The sequence below is a fragment of the Notamacropus eugenii genome, chromosome 2 (assembly GCF_028372415.1).
Source record: "Notamacropus eugenii isolate mMacEug1 chromosome 2, mMacEug1.pri_v2, whole genome shotgun sequence".
NCBI lineage: Eukaryota > Metazoa > Chordata > Mammalia > Diprotodontia > Macropodidae > Notamacropus > Notamacropus eugenii.
This window is the reverse complement of record NC_092873.1, coordinates 261,187,991-261,198,308: the sequence shown is the minus strand read 5'-3', so window position 1 is coordinate 261,198,308 and position 10,318 is coordinate 261,187,991.

Below are 10,318 nucleotides of genomic sequence, written 5' to 3'. Positions count from 1 at the left end.
TTGGTCAGATCTGTACTGTAGGAAAAGTGACTTGGGTGATTATGTGGAGAATGGATTGGAGTGATGAAAGACTTGTGCTGAGAAGTTAAAGGTGATAAGTTTCTGAACTGTGATGGTGGCTATGTGAATAGAGAAAGGGATATGTGAGGCATACTATGGATATAGAAATGTCAAGATTCGCAGCTGACTGGATTTGTAGGATAAACAAAGAGTTGAGGTTTCAAGCCAGTTCTACTCAAAGGATGGCTCTTGATAATAATAGTGAAGTTCAAAGGAGGAGTGTGTTTTGGGGAAACTGATTTCTGATTTGGACATGTTGATTTTGAGATGCCTACAAAACGTCGAGTTCAAAGTATCCAATTTTCAGGAGAGAAACTAAGGCTAGCTATGTAAATTTGAAATTCTTTTGTGTAGTGACAATGATTGAACCCATGGGACCTGATTACCTCAAGTGAGAGAGCTGAGAAAGAAAAAAGAGGAGGGTCTTGGACAGAGCCTTAGGTGAAACTCAGTTAGTGGGCATAACATCTCCTAGGAAGGAAGACTGAGAAGCAAAAGTTAGGTCAAACAAAACAAAACAAAACAAAAAAAACAAGTGTTGGAGAGAATAGAGATTTCAGAAGTTGGTTAAAACTGTCAAATGCTTTAAAGGGAAGTCAGGAAGAATGAGGATTTGGAAAAAAGTTTCTTAGATTTGGCAATAAAGGAATCATGGGTAACTGGAGAAAACAATTTAAGTTGAATTATGAGGTTAGAAGTCAGATTGCAGTCAGTTTAGAAATGGAGGCACCAGGTGTAAGAAGTTTAGCTGAGAAGGGTGGGAGGGAGATGTAAAACAAAAAAAGTTGGTTCTAGTGAGAGATTTTTTTTTTTTAACAAAAGGGGACACTTAGGCATGTTTGTATCTACAGGGCAGGAACTAGTAGGTTGGGATGACTGGATGAGAGAATGAATGAGTGAATGAGCATTTATTAAATGCATAGTATGTGGAGGATAATTCAGAGATGCAAAGGGGAGAAGAGGGAGATTTCAGAGAATGGTCTTATTTTTTTCTTGAAATATGGGTTGAAGTCCCCAGCTAAGAAGGTGAGGGTTAGGGGATGCTATGGGACAGAAGAGGTTTGTAACAATCTCCATGGTGTGTGATAGAGAACTGAATAAGGAATAAGAGGATTGCTTTGCTGCAGTGAGGGCCCAGTTACAATTATTTAACATAAATTTGTTGTGAACCCAATAAACACAATTCCATGACTTATTCCTGCTTATTTCAGCAGCATGTGAGCAGAAGTAGAAGAGGTAGAAGGTGTTAATAAGCCAGGGCTAGGATTTGTCAAGGCATGATTGGAGAGAGGACAAAAGGACGAGAAATTTAAGAGTAGATGATAGAGCAGAGTTGAATTGGTTCACCAAAGGGTGGAAATCGAGAGTCAAGGGTGGGGTGGGGTATAGCCAGAGCAGAGGTGATATCCTAGGAACGTACAAAGAAGTAGAGGGACTGGTGTCATGGTGAGTACAAAAAAGAGAATTGGGGTTGATAGAGTGAAGTGAGAGATGGAATAATAAAATATGATTGGGAAAAAAGAATTTTGAAGTTCTTAAACATGAGATTAGAACCCCTGTCAGTGATGAGAAGATCAAAGGAATGACCATTCCTATGTTTGGCTGGAGTAGATTGAAGGAGTGTCTCATGGGAATTGAGAAGATTGAGAAAGTGGGAAGTTAGGGCATTTGAGGGGATATCTTGTATGTTGAAGTCCTGATTATTAGTGCATACAAAGGTGAATCCTTTCATTCCATTTAGCAGGTTACTGTTTTGTCACTAATACAAGGGAATGAGTTGGGATGGAGAGGCAACCAGAATCTGGTTTTGGTAATAAATTTAGACAGAGTGGACTTCAAAGGAGGAAAGGTTGCTAAATGATGATAGTAGAGAAAGAGTGAGGAATCTCATAGCTCCCCAACCAGGACAAGTGACTAGTGGGGTATGAGAGAAAGTGCAGCCAGTTCCTGGAAGGTCACCAGTGAGTGCCAGGTAGTAGAGGTCTAAAATGAAAGACAGCTTGTTAATTATGCAACAGTACTGTCAGAGAGCACAGTGGAACAGCTGGGCAGATGTGAAGTGGGATACTGTCAGGGTAAAGCTGAAGTGGAGAGGGATGAGGATTTGGGCAGAGGGGTTTCTTAGCAGTCAGAAATTCAGAAAGGTTTGGGAGTATGCCTAAATCAAGTTAGTTCAGATAGCCTGAAAGTCCCAAGAGCCACAGGGCCTTTGACCAATTAAAATCTTTTCCCCTAAGAGACATTGTTTTGGATTTTCCCAGATTATAATGAAAATAGTTCTTATGGTTACAGATCCACGTTCCAGTAGAATTAGGGCTCTCTTCAAGTAGGTGAAAGGAGAGCATTCATTCCTGCAAAGAACATGAATACCCTGTGAATGCCAATAAATACTGATTCAAAAGGAGTGCTAAATGACAGTCTGGACTCTGAGGAAACTTAAAAATTGTGCCCTGGGAACAGTTTTTCACATTCACTGAAAAAAACAAGGGTAGCTAGGTGGTGCTGAGCCTGGAGTCAAGAAGACCTGAGCTCAGTCTAACCTCAGACACTTACTAGCTGTGTGACCCTGGGCAAGTCACTTGACCCTGTTTGCCTCAATTTCCCCCTTCATAAAATGAACCTGAGAAGGAACTGACAAACCACTCCAGTATCTTTGCCAAGAAAACCCCAAATGGGGTCTTGAAGAGTCCAACACGACTGACCAACGACAACAAAATAATAATCTTGAGGATAATAATTTAAGAGGTATCATTAGGTGAAAATATCCGTATTCAGATCCTGATTCTGCCACTAGCCTTGTGATTGGAGATAAGTCACAAGTCCCTGAACCTGTTTCCTCATCTGCAAAATGTGGTCATATTTGTAAGGAAGGCGCTTTGTAAATGGTAAAGCACTCTATAAATGTGAGTTCTCTTTATTATTTTCTGAAGTTTAAAATCTGTTGTTAGGCTCTTCAACTGTCATGAATCAAAGGAGTGTGTGTGTGTGTGTGTGTGTGTGTGTGTGTGTGTGTGTGTGTGTGTGTGTAGGCAACCAAGGTATGTAGCCTTTGCAAAGACATATTTAAAATATGCCTTGCTTAAAAAGTGAAGAACCAACTCTAAAGCAATTGTGCACAAGCAATTACTAATTACTTGTTAATTGCTAAATTCTTCAAATGTTTGTTGAATTAAAATAGCTATAAATATTTAATGAATTGAATAGTGATAAATCCCTACAGTATCAAGTCACTCTAAATTTGGGTTGGAAGGCCTGGATTGTTAATCATCTCTGTTGCTTAAAACTTGTATGACTTGGGCAAACAGTCACTTAATTTCTCTAGGTCTCTGTTTCCTCATCTGTAAAGCAATTGGATCCAGTTTATCCAACCTGGAGTCAGGAAGGCTCATCTTTTTGAGTTCAAATCTAGCCTCAGACACTTACTAGCTGTGTGACCGTGGACAAGTCCCATAATCCTGTTTGCCTCCATTTCCTCATCTGTAAAATGAGCTGAAGAAGAAGATGGCTAATCACTCCAATGTCTTTGCTAAGAAAACCCCAAACGGGGTCACCAAGAGTTGGACACTATTGAAAACTATGTAAGAACAAGGTACCTTGGAACTACAAAATTCTATGGTGCTGTTATTTGTGGAGTTGTTGCTCGGTCACGTCCAGCTCTTCCTGAGTTCATGGACCATGCTATCTTCAAGGTTTTCTTGGTCAAGATGCTGGAGTGGTTTGCCATTTCCTTCTCCACTGGATTAAGGTAAACAGTAGTTAAGTGATTTCCCTGGGTTGCACAGTGTGTGGGCCAGGTTTGAACTTGGGTCTTCCAGACTCCAGGCCTAGCACTCTATGCATTGAACCACCTAACTGCCTCTCCATGAAATAAGTTGGTGAAAATAAGGTGAGAGATCTTCTCTCATAATCAAGTGACTAGATAGAGTGCTGGCCTTGGAGTCAGATTAGACCTGAATTCACATCCAGCTATAGACACCAGCTACAAGTCATTTAACCTCTGTTTGCCTCAGTTTCCTCACCTATAAAATGGGCATGTGGGCATAATAACAGCACTTACCTCCTACGATTGTTGTGAGGATCAATGAGATAATATTTGTAATTTTTGTAATATTAAATGCTTAGCATAGTGCCTAGCACATAGTAGATGTTATGTAATTGTTAGTTATTTTTATTATTATAGGAGGAAGGGAAAGGATTATACCGGAATATGTAAAAACAAAAAGTATTAATAAAAAATTTAAATAAAGTTTTAAATACTATGAATGGTTATTTTTAATAAAATAAGTACTCTTTTTCTGCCGCACTACATAACCAATTCTCTTTTTTCCTAGACAACTTTAAAGATGACTCATCTATAAATTAAAAATCTTTTTGGTCAGGTATGTCCAAACTCATAACTCATAGAAAAAAGTTTGACCTTTTAATTTAGAAACAATGTTCAAATTCTAATCTCTACGTATCTACTGTCTAAACAATGTGTAAAATTGGTTAATCCAGAACATCCAGAAAACTGTTTAATTTAGGATTCATGGACCTGAAAGGATCCTTAGAAATCCCCTACTCCCACCTGTCTTGTTTTATAGAAAACAAGACCCAAGAGAGCTTGTAACTAACTTATGCAAAGTCACACAGGTGAAAATAACAGTGCCTTCTTTCTATAAAATTGCATCGCCTCCCATTATAAGAAATTTCATATATTTTTAGCTAAGCTTCTTGTTGAGTCATTTCAGTAATGTCTGACTTCATGACTTCATTTATGGTTTTCTTGGCAAAGATGCTGTAGCGATTTGCCGTTTCCTTCTCCAGCTCATTTTATAGATGGGAAACTGAGGCTGTTTGCCTGTTTGGGTTTAGTGACTTGCCCAGGGTCACACAGCTAAGAAGTGTCTGAGGCCAGATTTGAACTTGTGAAGATGAATCTTCCTGATTCCAAGCCCAGTGCTCTATCTGCTGCACCACCTAACCATATAGTTCCAAATTATAAACTGGGAATTATATAATAAAGAGGTTGTACACAGGTATTTCTGTAGGTCCAGGTGTGAAATTCTCTACTTAAAAAGCCCCAGTAGGCCATTTATGAGGGCTTTGTTCTTAATAGTGATGATGTCTCCTTAATAAGATGTCAAATACTTTGAGGATGAAGGTCTATGGATGCTTAATTCCCAATTGAAACCTCATTGCTTCTAAAGCTCCCTCCTGAATTTCTTCCTTGGATTTGACCTTTAATGAAGGACAAGATTGTAATGTGGAAGAGCAAAATCCATTTTCTTCATGAGTTCCATGAGTTGGGTGGCCTGTAGAGATCTAGGCCAGGGTGAAGTTTAACTTGGAGTGCGTGAACTTTTTTTAATTATGAGAACTATGCAATATAATTGGATTCCTTTCTAATTCTCTGTACTTTATTTTGTGCATTTAAAAAACGATATTCTGAGAAGGGGTCCATTGGCTTCACCAGACTGCTGAAGAGGGATCCATGGCACAAAATGGTGATGAACCTCATGTCTAGGGGTAGAAGGTTTGTATCTTCCTTCCTACTCCTTGGCTTTGTCTTTATCTTGGTCTCTGACCTTCTCTACTTAAGCTGGGAACTCCCCTGTCATACTATTGTGGCTATTAAGTGCTGTGGCCAGGGCTCTATGGAAATTTAATAATAACAGATTTAACAACAAAATTGTTTCCTTTAGCATCACAGTTTTATTTTGTGTGATAGGTAATAAAAATTCAGGCACCTTATCATTAGATATATAGCCCTTTAAAAAAAAAAGGATCATTGTTCTAGAAGCTTGGATAGCTTGTAATTCCAGCAATTACAGTTTATAGTCACTGTTCTTCTTTAGTTTCAGTTGAATAGGGAGATAGTTTACCTAAATTCCAAATCTTCAATGTGCTTTTGTTATTGGGGAGTGAAATGCTTTCTGAATGTAGTTATCTTTTTATATTAGAATTCTTCTGGAAAATCTTAAAAAAAAAACCCTTTTATTTGTAAACTTACTTTAGCATTATTAGAGGGGTAACTCAAACCTGCCAGTGAGTTAGGGGGATGTCCACCCCAAGCATGTGAAGGGGCAGATGAGAATAACTTGTTCCAAGCTGTGGTATGTGCAACATACTACAGTAAACAATTTTGGCAGACATGCTAAACCAAATTGAAGGTAACTGACAGGTCTCAAACCTGTTGGTATGTTAGGGGATGTCTACCCTAAGTATGTAAAGACTTCCCCCAGAGGAAAGGGCCCATGAGAACATTTTGTTCCAATGGCTCTGTGGAGAGCTTAGAGCTTGGTCCGACATCAAAGACACCAAGGTCATCCACTGAAAGCCAGGTCATCCTGACTTTTGTCTTGCCACTGACTCTGGAAGAGAAAGAGGTACTGACTGTGCCAATTCTGCCTCACTTAAATCCAGTTCATGAGCAAGTCAAGGCATTCATTGTCATTGGCCCTATTCAAAAATGAAGGATGAACAACAGCTGCAGATAGGCAGTACAATAGATAGATACACGCCTATCTCCTATGTTTGTTGGGAGGATCCAATGAGATAAAAATTGTAGCACTTGGCACAGTGCTATATTCATGTTAACTTATTATTATAAACTTCACTTAATTTGTGATAGAATGCAAACTTATTCTGAATAACTTGTAGTGATTTTAAAAAATAGTTCTATTAAAGAAGGGAGATTTGAAACCTATATCATGTCAAAAAACAGTAGAGGACAAAATGAAAAATAAATTTATTTTCCAAATGATACCTTTTAGATGAGAGGGAGGGTGGTGTAATGGATAGATAGGCAGACCTTGGAGTTATAAAGAGTTGAATTCAAGTCCTCCCACTGAAATTACTAGTTGTCTAACTGTGGGCAAATTTACAGTACTCTTGGTGTCCCTAGGCTACTCTATAAGATTATAAATTACCGAAGAATTTCAGGTATATCCATTAGGTGGAATTTCCACATTGGGATTTTCCTGAAAAGTTGGTAGATCTGGGCAGAAACCAAGTCCTTTTATTTCGATATTTAATTTACTGATCTCAGGATGAAAATAAATAGCATATTTTATGAGTCAGTTTTTGCCCTAGACAGTTACACAAGAAATGTGCCTCTAAAACTCAGGCTAATTTATAAAGTAATCTAGTATCAGCTATTTACTTCCTCCCTTTCAATGAAAGAAATGGTTACCACTTTTCTGGTTGCTTCTTGGATATAGTACTTGTTCTGCTTCACAATCTTGCAGAATAATAGTTAAATTCAGCCATCTTTCTTGTTTCCGGTTCATTTAAATTCTCCTCTTAGCCTCTGCAAGAAGGAAATTTTATTATCTGAACATTCTTTTAGTGAGTCTCTGTAATGGGGCTTGTCACAAGTTGCATTCAAATGCAGTTACAAAGAGGAAGAAACTCAACTCCTATGGTTTGCTCCTAACTTTAAACCCTGGTCTTTTTGTCTTTTTTTTTTTCCCTACGTGCTATCTATCGTTTGTAGTTTAGATCTGACCCTGGATGAAGGGTTCTGAGTATCAGCATCAGTGGTCAATGGTTTATACTGCCACCTCTAGGAAACCTTTTGCACAGACAGGCCAGTGAAGAGACCCACTGTCACCTCTGCTCAGACTCCTAAACCCTCCTAACAGCTGGAGATGCTAGAAACCCTTTGTAGTGGCTGTCTCTTTTCTGAGTGCAAGAGGAAGGAAAGATTCTTCTAGATTCTGGGGGATGAGGAGAAGGATGAGGGGGAGGTTGATGCATATGAGTGTACTTCTCAGCAGACCCCGGTAGCTCCTCAGAGACCATACCCTTAATTCTTTCTTCCTCCTATTGTGTTCCAATCTTTATAATCCCCTGCTACTGCCCCTACCTGAACCATCATATTTGTTCAGCCCCTACAAAGAAATATAAGGTAGAGGAAGAAAATATATTGATGGAAGGGAACCCGTTATCCATTATTGTAAGAATTTTCCCTGCCTCCAATTTTCCAGGCCTTCCCTATTCAGAATGAATACTAAGTAAGGGAATGTGACTTCTGTACTTAAGTAGTTTATAATTTACTTTTTTAGACAAGACATTTATTATGTGTGTGTGCATGCACATATGCATCTATTAACGAGTTCTCTCTTGTTCTACCTCTGTTACATCTCCTTGATGACTCCCCCCTTCTCCTCTATTGCCCCCACCCCATTTCATTTTTCCCTTTGTCTTAAACCTGTTTCTAAATTCTCTCTGCCTCCTTGCTCCAGCAGATACCACTGCCATGCAGTCTTTCCCCCACCTTGAAAGTAACACTTGCTAACCTTCATGGAAAGGGAGGGAGTGGCAGTGGAGGGGGTGCCCTGGGTTCTCTCCACTGTCATTTTCAGTCTATTAAGCCACCAATCTCAGCATCTTCTCAGCTGAAGCCTTTGTCATCCATTTCCTTCTGTCTTAATCACTCTCACTGTTGGCTATTGAGCAGCTACATGGTGCAGTGGATAGAGCACCAGCCTGGAGTCAGGAAGGCTTAAGTTCAAACTTGGCCTCAGACGCTTGCTAGCTGTAGGACCCTGTACAAGTCCCTTTAACCCTGTTTGCCTCAGTTTCTCACTGTAAAATGGGGATAATAATAGCAGCTACCTGGCAGGGTTATCGTGGGGATCAAATGAGATAATAGCTGTAAAGTGCTTAGCACAGTGTCTCCCACATAGCACTATGTAAATGTTAGCTATTACTATGATATGGCCCAGAGATTCGTTGCCTGTTACGCAGAATGGTTCGTCTGTTGTCTGGGCATTTGCACTAGCTGTCTGTCATGCCGAAGCTCTTATCTTATGCAGAAAGTCATTCCAGATCCTCCCTAGCTGCCTTCGCTTCTCAAATTATCTTGAATCTACCTTGTAGGTATCTTCGATGTATGTGTGCACACATAGAAATGCATATGTGTATATACATCTACGTGTAGATGCATGTATACATGCGTACATATATGCATATACATGTATATACATACACACATACATTTCCTTCCCTGTAAACCCCTTGAAAGTTGGGACTTTCATTTTTATCTCTCCATTCCCAACATTTAGCACAGTGCTTGGCACATAGTAGGTACTTTTAAATATATATTGAATGCTTTAAACCACCTGGTTCAACAATCCAAAAATCATTTATTAAGCTCTTATGATGTGCCAGGTGCTGTTCTAGGCACTGGGGATACAAATACATGAGTGAAACATCGTGCCTCTTTTTTTCCATAATACCATCCTATGTGACTTCAACATGTTCATGGATGACTTGACTTCAGCTCCTAAAAATTTCCAGCTTCTCTCAATAATACCTCCCCTCACCTAAAATCAACTCCACAGTATTTGTTTAACAAATATTGAGACCTTCTGATGTGCCAGGCACTGGGCCAGTCATAGCCACACCTTTTATGTCTTTAACACAAGGCATGGCTGCACTCCATATATAGATTTCTATCTCCATGTTCTCTCCAATGGCTGCCTCCTAACCCATGGCCTAATTACATGGTTTTACCTTGCCTATCATTTTGAAGTCATTAATGCAAGGTTGAGTAATCGTTCTGTTTTCTCACATAACTTGCGTTCCTACAACTTCATTGTAAACTCCAAGCAAGATTTTATCTCATAACATAATAATGATGAGGGACAGAGTAGTATAGACTGTAGAGGACAGATGATGAGCTTTGGCGTTGGGAAGTCCTAGGTTCAAATCCTAGTTCTTTTTAGTCACGTGACCAGGGGCAAAGCATTCAACTTCCCAGTGCTCCCTCAAGACACAATCTAGCCCTCTAAGATTTTAAGTCACATAGGAGCTGTTCATTTGTATTGGTGGAGGGAATTTCCATATTGGGAAATCCCCCAAACTGGTGAAATCACAGACTCAGGTCACTTAAAAAAAAAAAACAAACCCAAGAAGCCTATAATGCCTTTTCTCTTCAGTCAGTCATTATCTTATAGCACGCCCTTCCCCCAATATTGCACTAAATTGTAACAAAGAAATAATGAAACTAAACCTTCGGACATTCTGTCTGCCCACATATGCAGTGTTCTGAACCCATAGTCTCTGACCTCTGTACAGAGATAAGGGAAGTGAACAACTCTCTTTTTTACAATCTGCTTTCCTTATAGTGGTCCTGTGGGCTCCATTACCCTCACTATTCAGTCTACTTCATTTTGCACATTGTAGGTATTCAATACAAGTATGATGCTGAACAGTCATATGGATAAGAGTATGTAGGATTCCAGATTAGAGGTCATCAAGTCCAACCCCT